The following is a 23,855-nucleotide window of genomic DNA, read 5'->3' as shown; positions in this document are numbered from 1 at the left end:
CGGACTTCCCCAGTTAACAAATGTTAAATAAATAAAACAAATAAATATAATTTGTCTCCTACAGACTGTTGGGGGGTGATCTAGGTCTAGCATACAAAGCATCTTTGGATCCTGCTCTGACAGACCTTTTGTGTATCTGCAAAACAAACAGCATCAGGACTACCTGATCTATAAACTTAAACCTTGCCCGTGACATAAATAGGACTTGGAGGGACATGTATGTGTCTGAGAGAATACCTCTTCTCAGGAACAGGCTTTCCATCCGGGTGAAGCCGAAAAGTTCCTAAACCATATTAAAGCGTAAACCGGACCCCAGTGGATGGAAAATCGGAAATCACCCCGGTCTGGCACCTATGTCTCTAATGGATAGAGGCAGCCTGTAATGCTTGACCTACCATGCCCTAACTTGCATACAACAATTAAAATACATGCTTAAAATTGACCTTTAGACAACAGAAAAGAAAAATTACTGATACATTTGGGAAGCTTGGCTTACTGATACATTTGGGAAGCTTGGCTAGGCTTGTAAGGGGGCTTGGGGTCGTTAGCCTAGTATACACCTATAACCCAATGAGGGTTGCCCACTACTTGGGCCACAACAATCCTGCTGTGATTTATCTGCTAGTAGGAGAGGAAATGATGGCAACAGAGCAAGAAAAGAATCTGAGGGTATTATCAAACCTGTGAGAGACCACTTTTTTTTTTTAAACACCTTTATTACATTATCACTCAACACACAGGCAAACAAACATTATCATAAAGAAAACAAACCATATTAACATACATTATGCAACATGTATCTTTTCTTTCTTTTTAATTAGCATCAGTCCAACATTACAGTAGAGAGTCGATTATCCTAAGGTCGATTATCCAAAACGTCAGTTACCTGAACGCAGCCTTCCAAAGTTTTCAGGTAGGAAAAAAATCAGTCTGAATATGTAAACAGTATATGTATTCGCTTGAGCATGTTTTTTGAGCTTGTACTACAATGGTGTACCATTCTGTAGTTACAGTAAATGTTTTATTTTTCTTGTTTGATGTTCAGCAAAAAACATTTCAGAAGTTTTTTAATCTGGTTTAATTATATGTTTGATTATTCAAACTACCCTAGGTCCCAATTAGTTCGGATAATAGACACTCTACTGTACATAAATTAATTCCTGCCTTCCCTTAAACCCCATTCATCCTTCTGAACATTATACTGCATGTATTTTTCCCACAATTTCCAATTATTTCTATGTAATTTGCTCCTTCCCTTTCCTAAAGATTCCTCTTCCAGTTCTTTTATAATATTAAATATTTCAAATACAGTTGGTTTAGACTTTGATTTTCATTTTCTTGTAACTGTTTTTCTAGCAGCCAACAAAATTTAACTTAAGGCCTTACTATGTCTGGACAATTCAGATCATTTGTCCTAGCAAAAAATAATAATTTCCTTAGTTACAGTGATTTCCTCACCCAGTATTCCTGACAGAGTACCCATAATTTCACACTATTTTTCACTGAACTGCTTTCCCTTGTACCTTTACAATTTGCATTTCTCTCTCAGCAAAGAATGCTCAGAACTTTCATGATTAACTGCTTGCACCTGCAGACTGTTTGTCTCCATATATTACTAGTCAGCAATTAATCTTTGTAAATTACACTCATAAAAGAATGTACAACTGCCTTTAACTGCATACGTCTGGACTTCCACTCAATATTTCGGAATGAGGGGAAAAACAATAATTTGTTTATAGCTTAAGCCAAGAACACTGATCTAGACATTCACCCTTGTAAAAATAAAAGAAAATATCTTAATTCTACATATAATACAAGTGCACTTGGAAAAGACCACTTGGATCAGAATGAAGAGAGTATGCTGGAATTTATCCTCAGGTGAATATATTCTAGAAAACAGGTTATGCTGGCCGAGTACTGCATGCAGTTCTATAGGCCATATAAGGAAAAGAGCACCAGGCTGCTGGAATTCAGACGAAAACTATCTGAAAGATCTACTGGATAGGCAGGAAGGAATATAGTCAGATGCTAGGGGAGTAAGAGTTAAGTGTTCTTCTCACCTGAAATTAGAAGACACGGGGAATGTATGATGACACTACTAGATCTTAGCAGGTGGAAGTGAATGAGGTGCTTCTGAACAGGAAGGACAGAACTAGAAGGGGTAGGGGCAGTACAATGCAGGGATTAACTACTCCCCTGTAACTAGCCAGCCTCTATCATGGTGATTCAATCAAATCAAAATCATATATTTATATTGCAGCTTGACTTCTGCCAGAAAGCAATAAATATATTTTAACCAAAGTTTGACAGCTAGGCTTTAAACTGCATTCATATTCAAATATTAATATGCAAGCTTCTGGTTATGTGCAAACTGAGTTGGTATATATGGAAAAACAGATATTGCAATTTTTTTTTTTTTACATATGCATATTTTGAAAGCTGTTACTATAAACTGCCGCTGCAGTGCATGTCCATGAATAAATCCTGAAATGACCTTTAGCTGAAAATACTCGAATGCCTTCTGAGACAGAAAAACTGCAATGAGAAACCTGTCCTTGAAGCAATGACTCTTGTATCCTGCAAGTGCTTCCAAAGAAAAGCTGAACAGTTTCAATGTTGCATCGTGCAACTTTGATTCTGGGAACATACAGTCTGGAAACAGAAACTTCACACACAAGTAAATATATAAATTATTTTTTCAGGACAGCTGAAACTGTATTAGATGAATTAGGAATGAAGGTTAGGTACTTACCATAATGACAGATTTTTGTGACCTAGTCCATCCAACTTCAACTTTGAGACAAAGTCCAAGCTCATATTCTTGGGTGGCATCAAAACAGTTGTACTGCTACCTGATGTATCCTGAAGGCCATCCCTGATCTGCAGATCTAATCCAGCTTAAACTATCTTGCAAAAGTACACAAAGAAACCCATGCCACAACAACACAATGTTATCAAATGAAAGATTTCTGAAGGCCTGTGAAGTAGCCACTGATCTTGTGGAATGTGCTTCAGGTTTAGCTGACAGAATTTTGCTGTATTTTTCATAGAAAATATCAAGGCAGTGTGATTTTGGAAAATTATTTAGCTGTTTTGTAGTAGCACAGGACCTAGTTGTTAGTCTTTTCTAATTTATTTAATTCTTACAAAACAAAAATGTGATTGACAATGAACATCTAGACAATGTAACAAACTCCTTGTTACATAAGTTCCTAGCATAACCGTAGGGTATAAAGGTGACATACGGATGGACGCACACAAAACTGAAAAAGCCCCAGGAGGAACAGAATATCTTTAGGGAGAAGGAAGAACATGTATATCCAAAAGGAGAATAGGTAGAAGAGCCCCTCGGCCACGAGGAAAAGAAAGAACAGGCTAGAGCAGAAAGGGGCAGGAAGGAGGGAGAGACTGAATATTGCAACAGTAAAGAGAAGAACATCTGTTATGGTAATGTTTTACACGACTACGTTATTTCCTTTCATATCACTGTTTCAGTATTTCTAACAAATGGGACAATACAAAAGCTCAAGAGGAAAGCTGGGAGGAAGATGGCACTGAAAAGCCCTCCAGAAACCCATGCAGCATTGGCCTGGCAAAGCTGCCATGGAAATAACATCCAACTTCTGAAGAGAAGACCAAGTAGGAGCTTAAAGGATGGAAGTGGTGTATAGCCCCTTCTAAAAAGCACCAGAAGAAGCAACAACCCTGGTAGAATGAACCTTGACAGAAGAGGAAAAACTTTTACCATGAAAAGAATAACAAAAAGAAATGTCTTTAGAAATGCAGGAAGAGATGGTTTACTTAGAAACAGCCAAACCCAAAGACCTGGAATAAAAGAAAACAAAAAGCTGCTCAGATCTGTGAATATTGCTAGTTTTATCCAAAACAATATTGAAGTTGTCTATGCAAATCCAAGATATGAAGAACTTTCTTGTTGGTACTGTTGAAGGAAAAAAATGAATGAAGATGAATAGATTCATTAACAGACATACCTTTTATGCACAAGTTGGTCAATGAGTTTAGTACGAAGAGACACCCTGCCTCTGTGAAAAACTAAAAAGGGAGGAACAGACATGACAGCCTGAAGATAACATGCTCTCTTAGCTAAACTGAGGGCTAAATGAAGAAGAATCTTCCAAGCACAATGTTGTCAGAAAGCTGAAGCAACAGGCTCACAAGCAGCCTGAGTCAATATTTCTAAAACAAAATTGAGGTCCCAGGAAGGCAGAACTGGCTTCCTGGGAGGCCTGATATGAAGGTGCCTTTAAGAAATTGCTTGACCTCAAATCTAGAGGCCATAGGAGGAGCCAAAGGCAGGCAAGCAGAAAATATTGACAGGTGAGCTTTAACTGAAGACTATGCTAACCCAGTATGGAGCAGATCACACAAATAAGAGAGTACCTTTGGAACCTGTATTTAAGGCATCTTGGTTTCAAGAGAGGCACCAGACAGAAAATCTTTTCCATTTGGACAATTATGATGTCCAGGCAGAGGGTTTCCTGCTCTCCTACAGGACCCAGAGCACATCCTCAGAAAAGAGGTGCTTAAAAGGGATCAAAATCCTACCACCCACAGCATCAGTTGAAAAGTGGACAAGTGAAGATGGATAAGAGACCTCTTGTCTGGTGGGAGAAGGTCCATTCGGTGAGGTGACTTGTGGTGATTACCCCTGGCCAAGTTAGAAAAACGGGAGAACCAATGATGTCTGGCCAAAAGGGAGTCACTAGCAAGATTATTGGGGAGTCTTCCCTGATCTTATGCAAGACCTTAGGAAGCAGAGGAAATGGAGGGAAGGCATACAGAAACATTCTGTTGTGTACACTTACCATAAATGTAGACGTTAGAGTGTATTCACTGTTGCAGTTATCACATTTGGGTTATTCCTGCCAGGGTAGCCCTCGGCTGGTCCGAATACCAGAGACTTAGTATTTCTGCGTCGTTTGCTGTCGCTTGAGGACTGACGTCAGGTCGTCAGTAGTATAAAGTAAGGCAGCCAATGCCATTACATCAGTTTTTCTTGCCCTAACCGGTCAGGAGCCCCCAAGTAGGAGTCCAGGTTCTGGTGGAAAAAATCCCACCAGTGGAAAGTAAATACCAATAAGTCCCTTGTAAGGAAAGGGGAACAACAAGTTAGAAAGGTAATAAAAGGAGAAGGAGAAGAAAGGAGGATGGAGGGAGGGAAACCAGGACTGCAACAGTGAATACACTCGAACATCTACATTTATTGTAAGTGTACACAACTGTACTATGTTCTTCGTGTTTCACTGTTGCAGTCATCACATTTGGGTGGATTCCCAAAGCTGAGGAAAAGGGTGGAGGCAGTCAGTGAAACTAGGGGCTGGCTAGGATGCCCTGCAAGACTGCAGAGGCAGTCCCTGCCCTGGATTTGGAGAAGAGGCACAGGTGGTAATGCTTTGTAAAAGTGTGAACAGATGTCCAAGTGGCAGCCTCCAGGATGTCCCTGTTGGGGACTCCTCTGAGGAAAGCTGCAGAGGTGAAGGCTGCTCTTGTGGAATGTGTCCTGATCCCCTTGGGGGGAGGCTTTCCATGATATTTGTAGCAGAAATAGATGCAGTGTGCTATCCATTTGGAAATTGTTTGGAGATGGCTTTGCCTTCCTGCCCCTGTAGCAAAGCTAACCAGCAACTGATATGACTTTCTGAAGGATTTAGTCCTGTCTAGACAGAATATGAGCTGTCTGTGCACATCTAGAGAGTGAAGAATCCTTTCCCCCCTTGTTCTGGGTATTAGGAAAAAAAGGTGGGCAAGTGAATGGATTGGTTGAGAACTACACTGGACACCACCTTAGGCCAGAAGGATGGGTTAGTTCTGAGGGATACCCTGTCTGTATGGAAGATGATGAAGGGTTCCACAGCCATGAGTGCCTGCAGCCAAGACTCTTCTGGCTGAAGTGATGGCCAGAAGAAATGCTGTCTTCCAGGAGAGAAATTTAGCTCTGCAGAAGCAGCTGGTTCGAAAGGGGGCAGGGTGCACTTTTCCAATACAAGGTTAAGGTCCCAAGCTGGTGTTGGTGCCCTTCTGAGTGGCCTCAAGTTGCTAGCCCCTCTTAGGAACTGTCGGAGCAAAGGGTGTGAGAAAAGAGGCTGCTCAGTGGGAAAATCAGCAGAAATAGCAGAGGCATGAATTTTTATAGAGGAGAAAGAGAGGCCACTGTGTAGCAGGTTAGCTACGTAATCCAGGATGAGAGGGAGGGAGGGCTGTGCTGTATTGGCTCCCTTAGCATGGATACAGGTGCAGAACCTTTTTTCCATTTATCAGCATAAGACTTTCTGGTGCTAGGACGTCTGGCCTCATGGATAACATCCAGAACCTGTTTAATGAGGTTGGCAGATTGGTTCGGGGTTAAGGAATAAGTCAAGTTGCCAAATTGAGTGCCTGCAATTGGGGATGCATGAATTCCCCTTCCCTCTGGGTCAGGAGGTTTGGAATCTGAGGAAGATGCCATGGGGGTTGTGAGGACAGGCTGCGCAGCAAGGGGTACCAGTGCTGCTGGGGCCAGTCTGGAGCTATAAAAAGGGTCCCTGTTTTTTCCTCCCTTATTTTGAGGAGTACCCTGGGGATGAGAGGTAGGGGAGGAAAGGCATAGACCGATAGACTGACCCAGGGGCAGGACAGGGCATTCACTTTCCAAGCCATGCAGTGATGCTCCCTGGTGCAGAATTTGCTGAGCTGATGATTGGTGTGGGAGGCAGAGGGGTCTACCTTCAGGGTTCCCCATTTCTGAGTTATTAGGGTGAAGGTACTTCTGTTGAGTTGCCACTCATGTGGGTCCAGAAGATTTCTGCTTAACTGGTCTGCCAGAGAGTTGAGACAGCCTGGTAGGAATTGTGCTAACAGGTGTAGTTGCATGGCAGAGGCTGTGTGCCAAAGGGCTATGGCCAGCCTGCATAGAGGGTAGGAGTGAGTCCTTCCCTGCTTTTTGTTGTACCACATCACATTGGTGTTGTCTGTTTTGATCAGGAGAGGCCCTGGAGAGAGAGAGAGGAGGCTTGAAAGATATCAAGGCGTGCTGCACCAGTCATCATCTCTTTTTGATTGATGTGCAGAGGGATTTGCTGTGGGCTCAATTGGCCCTGTATGCACCTGCCATCCAGGTGTGCACCCCAAGCATAGTCTGATGCATCCGTGGTAAGGGTCTGGGTGGCAGGGGGTGGGAAGAAAGGCATTCCCTTGTTGTGGGAGCATGCTGTTGCCCACCAAAGAAAATCTTTTCTGAGGCAAGGAATTATAGGTAGAAGAGTTTCCGGGTCTTGACAGTGAAGAGTGCTGGCACCAAAGGCTCTTTAGGTACCACTGAAGTTTCCTCATATGCAGTCTGGCATATGGAATGAGTAGTATGCAAGATGCCATGAACCCCAGAGCTTGCAGGATCTTTCTTGCAGTTAGATGGGGCCTTGTGGCTGGTTGAGAGAAGTAGGCTGTCAGGAACATTTGTTTCTCTGGAGTAAGGTATGCCATCTGGGAAGCTGTGTCCAGTCTTGTTCCCAGGAAGATTATCCTTTGGGTGGGAACCTGTTTGGATTTCTTTTTGTTGATTGTGTATCCTAGGGAGGTTAGCAGGTTCTTTACAAAGGCCAAGTGCTTGAGCACTTTCTCTTGGCTGTCTGCCTGACTAAGGCAGTCATCTAAGTATGGGTAAATCTGAATATTTCTTTGTCTGCAAAAGGCAATGGCTGGAGCCAGACATTTTGTGAAAACTCTGGGAGCAGTAGATAAGCCAAAGGGAAGCACAGAGAACTGAAAGTGCTTGAGATCCTGCCCTGAAGCGTAGGTATTTCCTGCATGATTCCCTGGTAGGAATGTGGAGGTAGGTCTCCTTTATATCTAGGGTGGTTAGCCAAGGGTCCTTGGACAGCATGGGTAGCAACTGCTGTAGGGTGAGCATTTTGAATTCTGGGATCACCAGGAAGGTGTATGGAATAGATAGATTGAGGATGGGATGCCAGGTGCCCTCTTTTCTGGGCACCAGAAAAAAGTCTGGAGTAGAAACCTTGCCCTAACTGTTCTGCAGGAATGTGCTCTATTGCCCACACAGACAGCAGGGAAAGGCTTTGCTTTTGAGCCTCTGCCCACTGATTTGGTGGTAAATCTGGGAACCCTTTTGGGGTTGGAAGGGTATGGAAGGAAAATTTGTATCCCTGAAACACAATGTTCAGAAAGTACAGTTGTGTACACTTACCATACATGTAGATGTTCGAGTGTATTCACTGTTGCAGTCATCACACTTGGGTTATCTGCCTGCAGGTAGCCCTCAGTCGGCCCGAATACCAGAGTCTTGGGATTTCTGAGTTGGATGCTGTCGCTTCTTCCATGACGTCAGGTTGTCAGGGATATAAAACATGCAGCCAACACCATTACACCAGTTCTTCTTGCCTCAGATGTCAGGAGCCCCCAAAATAGGAAGTAATTACATGGTGTGGAACACCCTCAGTAAAAAGTAAATACCATTGTTATAAGATATGGCCAAAGAAAATATGGATAGGTAGAAAGTATAGAGAAGTCAGGGGGCTGGAGGGAGGGTAACCAGGACTGCAACAGTGAATACACTTGAACATCTACATTTATAGTAAGTGTACACAACTGTACTATGTTCTTCGTGTTTCACTGTTGTAGTCATCACACTTGGGTTGATTCCCAAAGTTGAGGAAGGGTGGAGGCAGTCAAGAAGCATTAGGGCTGACTATCAGGCCTTGTAAGACTGATGTGGCAAATCCAGCTCTGGATTTAAAAAAATAGGTTAGTGGTAATGCTTGGTGAAGGTGTGTAAGAACTCCAGGTTGCAGCATCCAGGATGCCCCTGGTAGGGACTCCCCTGAGAAATGCTGTAGAGGTTGAGGTAGCCCTAGTAGAATGAGTTCCAATTCCCTCGTGGGGTAGGTTTTCCATGGTGTATGTAGCAGAAATGGAAGCAGTGTGCTATCTATTTAGAAATGGTTTGCTTTGAAATGGCCTTGCCCTCTGCCCCTGCAGCAAAGCTGAATAGCAGCTGGTCAGATTTTCTGAAAGGTTTAGTCCTGTCCAGGTAGAACCTAAACTGCCTGCGCACGTCCAGGGAGTGCAGGATCTTTTCCCCTTTATTCTGAGGATTAGGCAAAAAGGTTGGCAAATGAATGGATTGGTTTAAAGCCACACTAGATACCATCTTGGGCATAAATGATGGGCTAGTCCTGAGGGAAATGAGGGAAACCCTGCCCACATGGAAGATAATGAAGGGTTCCACAGCCATAAGGGCCTGCAATTCAGACACCCTTCTTGCTGAAGTGATGGGTAGAAGTAAGGCTGTTTTCCAAGAGAGGAATTTTAACTATGCTGTAGCTGCAGGTTCAAAGGGAGGAAGCGTGAGCTTCTCCAGTACAAAGTTAAGGTCTCAGGCTTGAGTGTGAACTCTCCTGGGGGGGTCTTAAATTTTTGGCTCCTCTCAGGAACTGTTTGACCAGAAGGTGAGAAAAAGGGGTGGCTCAGTATTGTAATGAGCTGAGATGGCAGAGGCATGAATCTTAATTGAAGAGGAGCATAGGCCTTTGTGGAGCAGTTCTGTTAGGTAATTTAGTATTTGAGGTAAGTTGGGCACGGTTGTGTCCATTCCCTGAGAGTGGCACCAAGAACAGTATCTTTTCCACCTTTCTGAATAGGACTTCCTAGTACTAGGCCTCCTTGTCTCAAGGATGACATCCAGCACCTGTTTTCTGAGGGTTGCTGGTGATGTGTTCAGGGGGTGAGCCAGGCTGCTAGGTTCAGGGTTTGCAGCTGAGGATGCAAAATCTGGCCATCCTGCTGGGACAGCAGGGAAGGGGTCTGAGGCAGGTGCCATGGTGGCACTACTGTCAGACTGTGCAAAAGTGGGTACCAATGCTGGCATGGCCAGTCTGGTGCAATCAGGATCATCATCGGCATGTCCTGTCTGATCTTTAGTAGAACCTTTGAGAGGAGGGGCAGAGGGAGAAAGGCATAAATCGAGAAATTTTCACATGTAAAGGACAGGGCATCCACTTTCCATGCTTGGCTGTGGGGAGTTCTGGTGCAATATTTTCTCAATTGATAAATCTGCAGGGAAGCAAAGAGGTCTACCACCTGTGGATCAGAAGCTTGAATGATTTGGGTTCCAGTTTCCACTCGTGTGGGTCCATTACATTTCTGTTTAAGTCGTCTGCCAGTGTATTTAGTTTGCCTGGCAGGAATTGAGCTTGCAGGTGCACTTGATTGCTCAAGGCTGTGTTCCCCAGAGCCATGGCTAACCTGCACAGTGGGTAGGAATGGGTTCCCCCTGCTTGTTTATGTACCACATAACTGTGGTGTTGTCTGTCTTCATCAATAGTTGTCCTGTAAGAATAAGGTATTTGAAGGCTGTCCGTGCATTCTGTACAGCTAACATTTCTTTTTAATTGATATGCAGGTGCATTTGTTTTGGGCTCCATTTGCCTTGAATGCATTTTCTTGCTATGTGAGTCCCCCATGCATAGTCTGATGCGTCTGTTAGGGTTTGTGCGGCGGGGGGTTGAGTGAAAGGGAGTCCGTTGTTGTGGTAGCAGGCCTCTGCCCACCATAGCAACTTTGTCCTTAGGGAATGATAGGAATCATTGTTTCCAGGTTCTGAGAATGTTGACACCAGAGGCTTAAGTAGCAGTGAAGTTTCCTCATATGCAGTCTTGCATATGGAATTAGTAGAATGCAAGAGGCCATGAACCCTAGGGCTTGCAGTATTTGTCTTGCAGACAAATGGGTTTGGGTGGCCAGTAGATTGAAGTAGTTTGTCAAATAAATAGTTTTTTCTGGAGTGAGGAATGCCATCTGGGAAGTTGTGTTCAAGCTTGCTCCCAGGAATACAATCTTTTGGCTGGGTAACACATGTGATTTCTTTTGGATGATGGTAAACCCCAGTGAAGTTAGAAGTCTCTTTACAAATGCCAGGTGCTGAAGTAGCAATTCCTGACTGTCCGCCTGAATCAGGCTATTGTCCAAGTATGGGTAAATTTGAATGTTTCTCTGCCTGCAATATGCAATGGCTGCAGAGAGGCATTTTGTGAATACCCTGGGTGCAGTAGATAAGCCAAAGGGAAGTGCAGAGAACTGATAATGCATAGAGCCTGCTCTGAAACGTAAATATTTCCTGCAAGATTCCCTTACGGAATGTGCAGATAAGCTTCTTTTAAGTCTAGGGTGGCTAGCCAGGAGTCTTGGCTAGCATAGGAAACAGCTGTTGGAGAGTAAGCATTTTTAATCTTGGAACCACCAGGAAGGTGTTGAGAATAGGTAGATCCAGGATAGGGCGCCAAGAGTTTTCTTTTCTGGGCACCAGAAACAGTCTGTAGTAAAAACCTTGTCCACTTTGCTCTGCTGGGACAGGTTGAATAGCCTTGACACTGAGAAGAGAAAGTACTTGTTTTTGGGCCTCTGCCCACTGGTTTGGGGGGAAGTCTGGCCATCCGCTTGAGTGGAAGTAGAATCTGTATCCTTGGGATACAATGTTAAAGACCCATCTGTCCTGGGTAATGTACTCCCAGTTTTTTGCGTACAGGGCTAGTTTCCCTCCAAAGGGTGCAAGTACTTGGGTAAGGCTTGGAAAGATGAAAGACAAGTCATTGTGAACTTTTACTACTCCCTGTTTTTTGAGGTGGGAGTACTCCATTCTTTAGATCTGTGCATTCCCTGAAACTGTAATCTTTGTGGTCTGCTGGCCCTGGGTTTGAACTGAGAAGGTCTGGGAGGGACTGGAAAAGACCAGTTTTTAGAAGGCCAATGCCTACTGACTCTAGGAGGCTGTACCTTGCATGGACTTAGCTTTTTCCTCCATCTTTTTGAGGAAGTCTTCTGCTTTAGTGCCAAACAGATGTTCATGGTTTAATGGAGCATCTAGTAATTTTGCTTCAACATGGTCTGGCAAGATTTGTTCCTTAAGCCAAGCATGCCTTCTAAGAACAGACCCAGTGACAGCATCCCTCCAAGATGCTTCTAAGGCATCAAAACCACATTGCAAAGTATATTTTCCAACTTGGTTAGAAGAATGTATTACCTCTTGTAATCTTTATGTTCTGCACAATCAGGAATCAACATCATTTTCTGTTTAGTTAGTTCCATATGTTGCTGATACTTTAACATGTAAAACTGGTAATTTAAAGCCCTGATGGCAACAGTAGCAGAGATCTATACCTTCTTACCCCATCTGTCTACAGCTCTAGAATCCATATCCAAAGGGGGAGGGTTTTTGGCTATAGTAGCCTTAATGCCTTTAGGTCCCTGGTAAATGTTCTCTGGATCCGCAGTAGGTTTCTTAAATAGGAATTTGTGGGAGTCAGGTACTCTATCGTACCTGTCAGGTTTCCTGGGAGCTGGAAGCAAGGTATCAGGGGTAAGGCTGGATTCCAAGAAGACATCATCTACAATTTCCAGAACAGGAAGGAGAGCTAGAGACCTGTGCTGAGGTAAGTTTAAAAGTTCCCAGAGTCTCTTTTTGGACTGTGGGTAGTCCTGGCACTCCCAGCGGAAATGCTCTCTGAGAGTATGCAGGGTTTCACTGAAAGAAAAATCTTCTGGTGGGGAAGCAGAGGGAATGGAATTCTCTGCATTAGAATCCTCATAGGTAGATAAAGGTATGTCCTGGTAATCAGAAGGATCAGAGTCATCGGACTCATGATCTAAAGAATCAGAAGGAAAATCAGTTCTTGGTCTTTTGGAGGGGGAAGGCTGGCTTCCCCTAATTAAAGTAATAAGGTCTTCAGCCATTATAAGCATTTGTTTCTGTGGCATAGGGGCCCGAGAATGCGCTTTGGTTGTCCGTTTCCTAGGCGTAGTGAGAACTCTGGGCCTGAGAAATTCGGTATTTTTGGTTTGAAACGAAGTAGTCAGTTTAATATGAACATTGGAAGGCCTGAATACACCCTCAGAAGCCGGTGCCTGCACAGCGGCTCCGGACCCATCCAAGGTAGAGACATCCGCAGGTTCCATAGTAGAAGAAGCATCTCGTGGCATACTGGACTCTGAATGGGTCTCAGTAGAGGCCTTTGAATCTGTAGAAGTGGGCATCAGGGGCTGCAAAAGCGCCTCACTGAGGACTGTCGGACTAGCGACTAGCTTAGCGGAAGCGTCGTCGGCAATTTTGGACCTATGCGGTCTGTCTCTGCCTTCATCCTTACGCTTTTTCAGAAGATCGGTAGTCGGATGGCTTACTGAAGCCATTCCGGAATACGGAGAAGAAAAGCAAAAAAATTTAGCAACAAAAATAGCCCGACAACAAATAGTTCGGGCGTTGAACAGGGCACAAAACCGACAGCGAAGAACGTCGTGGTCTGGGCCTAAACAGGTGATGCAGTAAGAATGAAAATCTCTGTGAGGTATTTGCTTTCCACAGGCAAGACAATTAATTTTTTATGACATCAGTTAGAGCAAGAAAAAAGGATCCCCAACATGGTACTTATCTTTAGAAGACTTCAGGTCTGAAACTCGAAAAACAAAAATTTCAGGAAGTGGCCGACCGGCACTTGCGAACTGCTTCTGCTCCTCTCAGCAAGAAAAGCTGATGTAATGGTGTCAGCTGCATGTTTTATACCCCTGACGTCATGGAAGAAGCAACAGCATCCGACGCAGAAATCCCAAGACTCTGGTATTCAAGCCGACTGAGGGCTACCTGCAGGCAGATAACCCAAGAGCGATGACTGCAACAGTGAAACACGAAGACTACCCCAGTGGTCCTTGGTAATGATTGCCCAGGTGCTGGAGTGAAAGGAGTGTTTTCCTCCTAGGGGTAAGTGAAGGTGGGCAGAGAGCAGGGGTAAAGAAGGCGAGTCATTGTAAGTTCTTACCATAAGGAGGTGGTTTAGAACTCCCTGGTTTTGAAGTGGAGATAGTCCACTGCTTAGATCTCTGCATTCCCTGGAGCTGCTGTCTTGGGGGGGGGGGGGTCTTCTTTCACAGGGCCTAGGCTGGGCTGGTCTACTGGGAGCAGGAAAGGACCAGTGTTTGGAGGGACAATGCCTGCTGAATCTAGGGGGCTGGACCTGCAAGAAATCCTTAACTGTTTGCATAAATTTTGCTTTTTCTTCCATCTTTTTTAAGACATCTTCTGCCTTGGTGCCAAATAAATTATCTTTGTGCAAAAGGGCATCCAACAATTTAGATTTGACATGATCTGGCAGGGGCTGTTCCTTAAGCCATGCATGCCTTCTAATGACAGATCCAGTGACTGCTGCCCTGCAAGAAGCCTCTAGGGCGTCAAACCCACAGTGCAAGGTGCGTTTAGTTACTTGACTTGCAGACTGCATTAACTCTTGTAAATCTTTAAATTCTCCCAAGCAGGAAAGGAAGACATTTTTTGTTTAAGTATACCTTCTTACTCCATCTGTCCAATGCTCGGGAATCCCTGTCTGGGGGGGGGGGGGGGGGGGTTCCTAGAAGAGGTTGCTTTAATCCCTTTTGGCCCTTGGGAAATGACTTCAGGATCAGCTGTAGGATTTTTAAAAAGTTATTTGTGCGAGTCAGGGACTCTACAGTACCCTTCTGGTTTTCTGGGAGCAGGAGGAAGGGTGTCAGGAGTTAAGCTGGATTTGAGGAAAACATCCTCCACAACATCCAGGACTGGGGGGATGGCCAAGGGTCTGTGTTGTGGAAGATCTAGGAATTCCCAGAGTCTCTTTTTAGACTGAGAGCAGTCCTGACTCACCCATTGGAAATGCTCCCTTAGGGTATGCACGGTTTCCCCAAAGGAAAAATCTTCTGAGGGAGAGGCATCAGAATCCTCATAAGTGGAGAGGGGTTGCATGTCTTCATATTCAGATGCATCAGATTCATCGGACTCTTGTTCAGACAAAACTACAGGGAAGCATTTGAGACCGAGGCAAGGTAGCAGGTGCCCGAGAGTGGGTTGTCAGTTTCTTGGGAGTGGTTCGTACCCTGGGCCTAAGAAACTCGGTAGTTTTAGAAAGAAGGGTAGTCGCTAAAGAAGATGTTGGTTTGTGTCGAGATTTGTTAGTGCACAGGACTTCCTCAGTAGCTGGTGCCTGCTCAGCAGCTCCGACCCATGCAAGGTAGAGACGACTGCAGGATCCTTAGTCAAAGACGTGTTTTGCGGCATACAGGACTCCGAAAGGGTCTCGGTAGCGGCCTGTGAATCAACAGAAGTGGGCATCAGGGGCTGCGAAAGCACCTGAGTACCGGAGAACTGATGACTAGCTTAACAGAAGTGTCGTCGGTAGGTGTGGACCTGTGCCGTCTGTCTCTGTCTTCATCTTTACGTTTTTTCAGAAGATCTGCTGTTGGATGGCTTACCGAAGCCATATCAGAAGTAGAGGACTGTAAACGAAAATATCCGTCTACAATAAGGGCCCGACGACGGATAGTTCTAGCGTAGAACAAAGCACAGAAGCGACAATGAGGGAAGTCGTGGTCTGGGCCTAAACAAGTGACGCAGTAAGAGTGGAAGTCTTGGTGTGGTACTTGTTTTCCACAGGCGAGACAATTATTAACTTTTTCTGACATCAGTTAGTGCAAGAAAAAGGTATCCCCATTGGGGTACTTAGCTTAAGAAGACTTCAACTTCAATTCGGTAGACGAAAACTCAGGTAGCGGTCGACTAGCACTCGTGCGAACTGCTTCTGCTTCGGGCTCCACGGCAAGAAAAACTGATGTAATGGCATTGGCTGCCTTACTTTATACTACTGATGACCTGATGTCAGTCTTTAAGTGACAGCAACCGATGTAGAGATACTAAGTCTCTGGTATTCGGGCCGGCCGAGGGCTACCCTGGCAGGGATAACCCAAATGTGATGACTGCAACAGTGAAACATGAAGAACATCATCCTCTTTCAAGGAAAAAATACAGGACATCCACTTTCCAAGCCAGAGGACTTGGGACTCCGAGGGGAGGCAAAAGAGCTACCAGAGGAATACTCCACCAATGGGCAATGTCCAGGAACACATCTCTGTGAAGCATCCATTCGTGAGCTTGGACCTGCTCAAAAGAGTTTGCCACTAAATTTTGCCCTGAAGGAATGTAGACAGCCTTAAGAGTAAGTTGATATCGGACAGTTAGATCACCACACATGAAGAGCTAGTCTGCAAAGAAGATAAGATCTTGTACCCCCCTTGCTTTTTGACATACCATGTCACAGTGGGGTTGTCTGTGAAACCTTTGAGGGGCCCAGAATAAAATAGGGAACGAAACGTCTGAAGAGCTAGTAGCAGGGCCCTCATCTGGGGCAGACATCTGTAAAGCCTCAGAGAACATGCAAAGAGGCATCTGAAGCAACCACTGGATGATACTCCAGGCTTTCAGTAGCCTCAAGAGAGATGTCTGGGGGAGCTGGACAGCAGCAGTATCAGGCTCAAGTTTGTTGGCCTTTTTCTTGGCAGACGGCTGACCCTCAGGATGGGGAGACTCTGCCATACCACTTTCAGCCAACAGCTTAAGACTTTGGTTTTCAAAGTAAATTGAGAAGGAAGACAGATAACTATGTACAGTCTTAAGGACAAATGCTTGGTAGAGAGAGAAGACTGTGTATGGTCGTGTGAAGCACTCAAACAAAACAGGCACTGGTCGTGACTGTCTTTATGGGAAATGTACCTCCCACATTGACATTTGGTTTCATGTCATCTAAAAATGGAAATCAATACTAAAGAAAAAGAAGATAAGAAGAAACCCCAACAGGACACTTATTTGAAGAAACAGCTTGGTAACCAGCACAGAAGAAAAGCATTCTGACCAGCATTGAATGATTGTGTGCGGACTGGTGGCAAAGAAGTTTTAAGTGTGGGCATCCATAGGTTATCTATATGCCCTACACCTTGCACAGGGAGTGTAAGTGTGACATACGGTGCCTGCAAGTACTAAATCTTTGATATACTGGCCGGACGTTGGGCTATCCTTGTCATGAGATCCATTCTGTTAGGAATACTGTAACAGTGAAATGGAAGGACATACTTAGAGACCATTCATGCCACATTAGCAGTCAATGGCTGAGCCAGCCTGCCACTGTGCATTGTTACTAGAAAGTGCGAAACAGGATCACCCACTCCCACAGCCTCATGGCCTCTCAACACAGGAGATACAAATGTGCCAGTCCATGCTTCCTGATCTACCACATCACTGTTATGTTGCCCAAGTAGACTAAATTAAATCTTAAGGGAGGCAGTCTTGAAGATCTGAAACATATTATAGACTTGCTCTCATCTTCAAGACAATGATGTGTGGAATGGTCTCATTCTATGATGAAATTCCTTAAACTCTCTGTACTAAAGAATGACCCCCCAAAACTCAGTTCTGAGATGTCAATGATGACTACCACACTGGGAGTAGGAAGGATTAAAGGATTTCCTCAGAGCTAAAGTTGGATGATGAAGTCAGATGCCGAAAGCACATTCTTGACAGTTTTATTCTTATCTCTGTATCCAATCACTGAGACCACAGAACCTTTAGAGTCCACTCCAAAACTCTCATCTAATACCTTGTGAAGGACACCATAAGGATTGTCACTTGCATTAAACTCAAAAATATGAAGCAGACAGCTGCTGTCACTGTTTGGACAGAAAGAAAACAATTCATTTGTAAACAAGTGTCACTATCCTGTCCTTTGGAAGACTGGCTGTGTAAGAAAGTATCCATGTGGCATACTATGAAAATTATGCTTGCAACAGCTTCATGGGGCTCTGCCATATTCAGAGACTCCCAGAACCAGCAAAGATGGAGAAGAAATGCCCTCACCTGAATTAGTGTCTTGAAAAACAGTGCAGCTAGTAGACATTTATCCAAATAAGTGAAACACTGACTTTCGGCAGTCTTAAATGAGCTGCCACTATGGTTGCATATTTGGTAAACATCCTAAGGGCTTTGGCGAGATCAAATGGTAGGGTCCAAAACTGAAAATAGGCTACTACCATGAAGGGCAGAAACCTTACGGTTTCCTTTGCTATTCTTATGTGCAGAAAGGATTCTTGGAGGTCTAAAGAGCACTTCTATTTCCTTTGCAGAAACATGGGAGAATGGACTGCACCATGATTGTCCTGGGTTTGGAATAAATTGAGGCAACTGAGATCTAAAACAGGACTTTTTGTTTTTTTTGAATAAAAATAAAATGTATTTATTTTTAACAAAAAGAACCTCTAAAACCTAGACCTTGCTGAGTTGGTAGGACTACCTTTACCACTCTTTCTGTTATGAGGTTTAGGACTTTTTTTTTGGTTACACCCTTCAGATGAGGTAGGATGTCTGTAACATGAAAGGATTGTGATCGTGGAAGGGATAAAAAGGAAATGGTGTAACCTCTGAATAGTAATGTACTCACCTACCAGCTCTGTGTGATGGCATGTCATGACAAAGTTAAGGGAAATATGACCCCCAAATACATCCACAGCAGGACAACTGGGAAAGCCTCCATGTGTTCTGGTGCGGAGTCCTGGTGGGAGGGGTGTGTGGAATCCCTTGCTTTGCTGACTACCTCTGCAGGCAGGGCAGATTTCAGAAGCGACCATGACTGCATTCTCTTGGAATGTTGTGCTAATTTTTTCTTTTGATTTTTCTTAAGTTCCTGACATTCTTCTGGTTTTGGAAAAATGACCTCTGAGGAGTGGAGAACTTCAGAGCAACAGCCATCAACGTTTTTTCCTTCTTGCTCACAGTTTTGGAGCTTGGATTCCTCCTTAGGACCACACACAGTTTGTTTGTTTATTTAGTTATTTATTTACTGATTGTCAATTGATTACCAGGAAAGTCTGACTGGGTAGAAGCCCATTTTTAGTGAAGGCCTGGGGAGAAATGCTCCAAATTATTACAAAACATATTAAGAACAATAGTTTTACAGTTTTCAAAAAAAAAAAAATCTGTAGTTTAAATAATTATAACAAATTAGTGATAATATAAAAACATTGGTCAAGAATCGATACAAGTTATACGTCAAGCATTTAATATTTATAAAAATTTTAGACAGTTTGTACAGAAATTACACGTAACTCAGTTTAAGATTAACAAGAATTGCTATATGAAGTGAGAGAAAATCAGGCTTACGGTATATTAAGACAGAGAAAGTCAGGTAAGAGAATTTGATAGAAGTAAGGAAGTAAGTGAAGAAGGGAGAATAAAGGAGGTATAAGGAACGAAAAGGTACTTGTTCACATTTAGGGATATACTTTATCCTGGTTTTGAGCAAGAACAAACACAGACTTTAGCTAGGAAATCTTTCAGAGTGTTACTGAAAAACAGGAGGGAGGGTATTGACCTGATACATACAGGTAAGGAGTTCCAGGTATAAGCAATCTTATGCGAGTACCGACAATGAACCAGCAGATTTAATAGGTTTGTAGACAGACAGGAGTTTTTGGTCACTGGATTGTAATGACCAACTAGGAATATAGTTGTGTAGAATGTTTTTTAGTGCTGGACAGGCAGATGGATACTGGACAAATTTATAGGTGGGTAAGAAGTTGTGTTTATGTTAGCTGATGAGGCAGTTCTAACTAATTTAAGCTTTTTAGTGCTACACAGTGATAGGTTCTGAAAGGGGTATTTGCTGCAAACTTAGTAACTTTGTTAGAGCATTGTTCAAGTTTTCATTTTTGTGAAGTCTGGCAGTTAGAAAGGATGAAAGCACTATAAAGAAGTGTGGGGAGCAGGTAAGTAGTGGCAAGTATAGTTTTAGTCGAGTTGGTGAGAAAGTTTTTGGCTCTAAAAAGCATCCCTAATTGAGTTTTTCTTAAGCTTACATTTGGCCTGCATATACAAGACTGCAGATCATCCACTATCACCCTTAATAATTTGCTACAAGAAGCAACTTCAATGGTTGCATTATCAAGAGAAGATTTTAAATTTAGCTTTTTTCATGAGAGAGCGAGGGGATTTGGGGAAAATAGTAGTTTGAGTTGCGAGTTATGAATAAGAAGTTATGTACTCACCATACCGTTCCATCTGAGTAGGAATCTTCATTTGTCTGCAACCTTTGGGGTATCGGATCCGAGCCGGCAACTTGTTTCACAGCTATCAGATCCAAGCTCCTAGCTCCTCCACTTACCCATAATCCCCTGCCAACCCTGACTGACCTCAGATCAAGTTTGCCCTCATACAAGCAGTTAAAAAGGTTAAATACGTCCCGTAGGGGACTAGAAGGAGGACATCCAGGAACTAAAACTTTTGAAGGTCAGGGGGAAGGAGGGGGGGATGGTTGCAGACAAATGAAGATTCCTACTCAGATGGAACGTTATGGTGAGTACATAACTTTTTAATCTAAAGTAGGTACTTCATTTGTCAGCAACCTTTGGGACAGAGTCCCCAGCTACCTGGATCTTGGACGGTCATCATGGAAGGATATTCCGGAGCACTGCGGAGCCAAAAGATGATCTCCCTCTGGAGATAACATCCAGCTTATAATGGTTGATAAAGGTATGAGATGAGGCCCAAGTGGCTGTGGCGCAAATGTCATCTAAAGACACTCTAGAACTAAAGGCAGCGGAGGTAGATATAGAGCGAGTAGAGTGTGCACGAACTCCCTGAGGTGCGGGCCTCCCAGAACTTTCATAGGCCGATAGAATACACTGTGAGATCCATCGTGATAAAGTGACCTTAGAGACAGGTTTACCCAAGTTAAATTTGGCAAAGGAGATGAGCAACTGGTCAGATTGTCTATGACCAGCAGTCCTGTGGATGTAAAAACGCAGTTGTCTATGCACATCTAACGAATGCAGCTTGTATTCTCCTTTGTTCTGATACTTAGGATAGAAGACTGTTAGGTTAATGGATTGATTGATATTGGCCTCTGAAGCCACCTTGGGAAGAAATGAGGGGTTGGTCCTGAGGTACACTCTATCCTAGTGAAAAGTCAAGTACGGTGGTTTTACACAAAGGGCCTGAAGCTCAGAAACTCTTTTCGCTGAAGTAATAGCGACAAGAAACGCCATTTTCCACGATAGGTACTTAAGATCAACCGAAGCAGCAGGTTCAAAAGGGGGAGCTGTCAATGCCTGAAGGACTAGAGATAAATCCCAAGGGGGTATAACTTCCTTCACAGGAGGTCTGAGCAGGAAGGTACCCTTTAGAAAGGTTTTACACAATTTAGCCGTAATCAAGGGACCTGACTCATGTCCCACATGATAATGAGAGATAGCTGCCAGTTGAACCTTGACCGTAGAGGAGCTAGCCCCCTGATGAAACAGACCTGTAAGGAAATCCAACACAGTCGGTAACGGCGCTGTGAAGGGATCTAAGTTATGATTCTCCGCCCAGATGGAGAAACGCTTCCACTTACTGCGATCGAGTGGACGGTTTATGTGCTGCTACAAGGATGGTTTTAACTGGGGAAGAGATTCCGGGAGTCCTGATTAGGAGTGGAACTGGAGCAGCCAAGCTGTTAACTTGAGGTTGTCCAGATTCGGGATCGGGAGATTCTGGGGATGAGATATTAGATCCGGTAGGGGATCCAGAATCCAAGGAGGATTTACCAGGTGAGACCACAGGTAAGGGAACCACGCTTGACGAGGCCAGAATGGGGTAATGAGGATCATTCTGCTCCCCAACCGACTGGCTTTCTGTATGAGTTTCAGCATCAGAGGTAGAGGTGGGTAAGCATAAAGTAGACTAGGAGGCCAAGCATGCACCAGAGCATCTCTCGGGGATTCCCCGAAGGGGGGAATTAGACCAAAGTAACTGTTGCATTTCGTATTTGAGGGAGAAGCAAAGAGATCGCAACAGGGTTGCCCCCATTCGGCAAAAATCCACTTCGCTACCTGGGGATTGAGAGACCACTTGTAAGGGGAAAGGATGGTGCGGCTGAGCCTGTCTGCCAGAATGTTGGTCCGTCCCGGAATGTGCGTCGCAATAAGAAAGCGGTTGGTGGAGGTCGCCCATTCCCACACTCTCATGGCCCCTTGACAGAGAGGATAGGACCTGGTTCCCCCCTGTTTGTTGATGTACCAGACAACTGACATGTTGTCTGTCTGGATCGCAACAGTTCCTACAGGAAGAAGGTTCTGAAGTGCCTGCAACGCTAATAGCACCGCCCTCATCTCCAGGACATTGATATGCAAAGAGGTCTCTGTGTCGTTCCATGTGCCTTGGACCGTCCTACCTGAGCAATGCTCCCCCCACCAGAGTCGAGAGGCGTCCGTGGTCACTGTGGCGAGGGGAGGAGGTGTGGAGAAGGGACGTCCCGTATGGAGGTCCGGAAATTGGAGCCACCATAAGAGAGCCCTCCTGCAAGCCCTGCTGAAGGGAATAGGATGGCTTAGGGGGTAATGTAGAAAGGACCACTGTACTTAAAGGGTCCATTGCAGGACCCTCATATTTAGACAAGCCAATGGCAAAAAAGAGTGATTGCCACCGGCATGGAGCCTAGAGCCCTCAGGACCAACTCCGCCAATGGGGCTTCTAAATGAAGGATGGCCCGCAGATGAAGCCTCAGGTTTTGTAGTTGTTCCACAGTCAGGAATGCTAGGTTTCTTGTATCCAACTTGGCCCCTATAAACTCTATCACCTGAGTCGGAGCAAGAGAAGATTTGTCCCTGTTGATGGTGATGCCCAGCTGGGGAGCAAGCTGGAGGAAGTAGTCTCTGGCTGAGCAAAGTAGATGTCTTGTCGGGGCGGTCAGGAGCCAGTCATCCAGGTATGGAAAAACCTGCATTCCCTGGAGTCTCAGGTGGGGAGCTATCACTGCTAATACTTTGGTAAACACCCTGGGGGCTGTGGTGAGGCCAAAGGGAAGGACCCTGAACTGGTAGTGACTAGCTCTCAGCCGGAAGCGGAGGAACCTCCTGGATAGTCTGTCCATCAGAATGTGGTAGTACGCATCCTTGAGGTCTATTGAGCACATCCAGTCATTCTCCCGCAATAGGGGGAGGATGGATTGAAGAGTGACCATCCGGAATTTTTGTTTGGTTACCGACAGGTTCAAAAGGGAGAGGTCCAGAATTGGCCTCAAGTCCCCCGTCTTTTTTAGCACCAAAAAGAACCTGGAGTAAAAACCTAATCCACGCTGGTCTGGGGAGACGGGTTGGATGGCTCTTTTTTCTAGGAGCTGCTGAATTTCTGCAGCTGCTACCTCCTTCTGATCAGGTGGTACATCGGGGAGGTTTCTGAGTTTGGGGACATGATACAGGGGAATTTGGTAACCTCTGGATATGATATGAAGCACCCAGCGATCTTATGTGATGGACTCCCAAGCTGCCAGGTGCCTTGAGAAACGCCCCCCGACTGCCTCCAGAGTGGAGCAGTCAGGCAACCCCTCAGGGATGCTGTGTGGGCCGATCAGAGAAGGTTTCTCTGGACCCAAAATTCTTTGGGCCCCCTCTGCCTCTAGGGCGGCGTCCTCCCTGTCCTCCTCTGCCACGGAAGGACTGGTTGTCCGGAGCAGGCTGGGAATGTTGCGATTTCCGGAACCACATCTTCTTCTGTCCCTTTTGGTTCTTGGAGAAGGACCCCTGGGGAGCAGAGAAGCGGACTCCGACGGCAGACAACGTCTTCCCGTCCTTTTCGCTCTGGACTAAAGTCTCGCGAACTGTCTTGCCAAATAAGGCAGAACCATCGAAAGGGGCATTCGCAAATGACGCCTTGAAGGGTTCCGCGAAGTCACAATGTTGTAGCCAGGCCTGGCATCTCATGACTAGGCCTGCTCCGCTGGCTCTAGTGGCTCTCTCTGTGGCATGGGACAAAAGCCGCATAGAGGTATTCGATATAGATCTTAGAGTGGCCATGCGAGTGGAGTACAATTGTTGGTCCTCCGCCGACATGGACTCCGGGGGGGAAGCAGCGTACTCTTTGATAAGGTCTCGCTGCATCCTAATAATTTGTGCCATGTAGTTCAGGGACCTTACTGAGAAGGTCACTGAACTAAAGACTCACTTCCCTAGGCGATCCATCGAGTGGCACT

General features: G+C 44.8%; 1 protein-coding gene across 1 annotated transcript in view; it reads right to left on the bottom strand.

Annotated features, from left to right (window-relative positions):
• TIMM10B (translocase of inner mitochondrial membrane 10B) overlaps positions 1 to 23,855 on the bottom strand; it is a 253,997-nt gene that overhangs the window by 114,392 nt on the left and 115,750 nt on the right. The gene's annotated exons all lie outside the window — the stretch shown is intronic.

This window comes from Protopterus annectens, chromosome 5.part0 (assembly GCF_019279795.1).
Source record: "Protopterus annectens isolate FY-2018-M chromosome 5.part0, PAN1.0, whole genome shotgun sequence".
Classification (NCBI taxonomy): domain Eukaryota; kingdom Metazoa; phylum Chordata; order Ceratodontiformes; family Protopteridae; genus Protopterus; species Protopterus annectens.
This window is presented reverse-complemented; position numbering and strand designations above follow the sequence as displayed.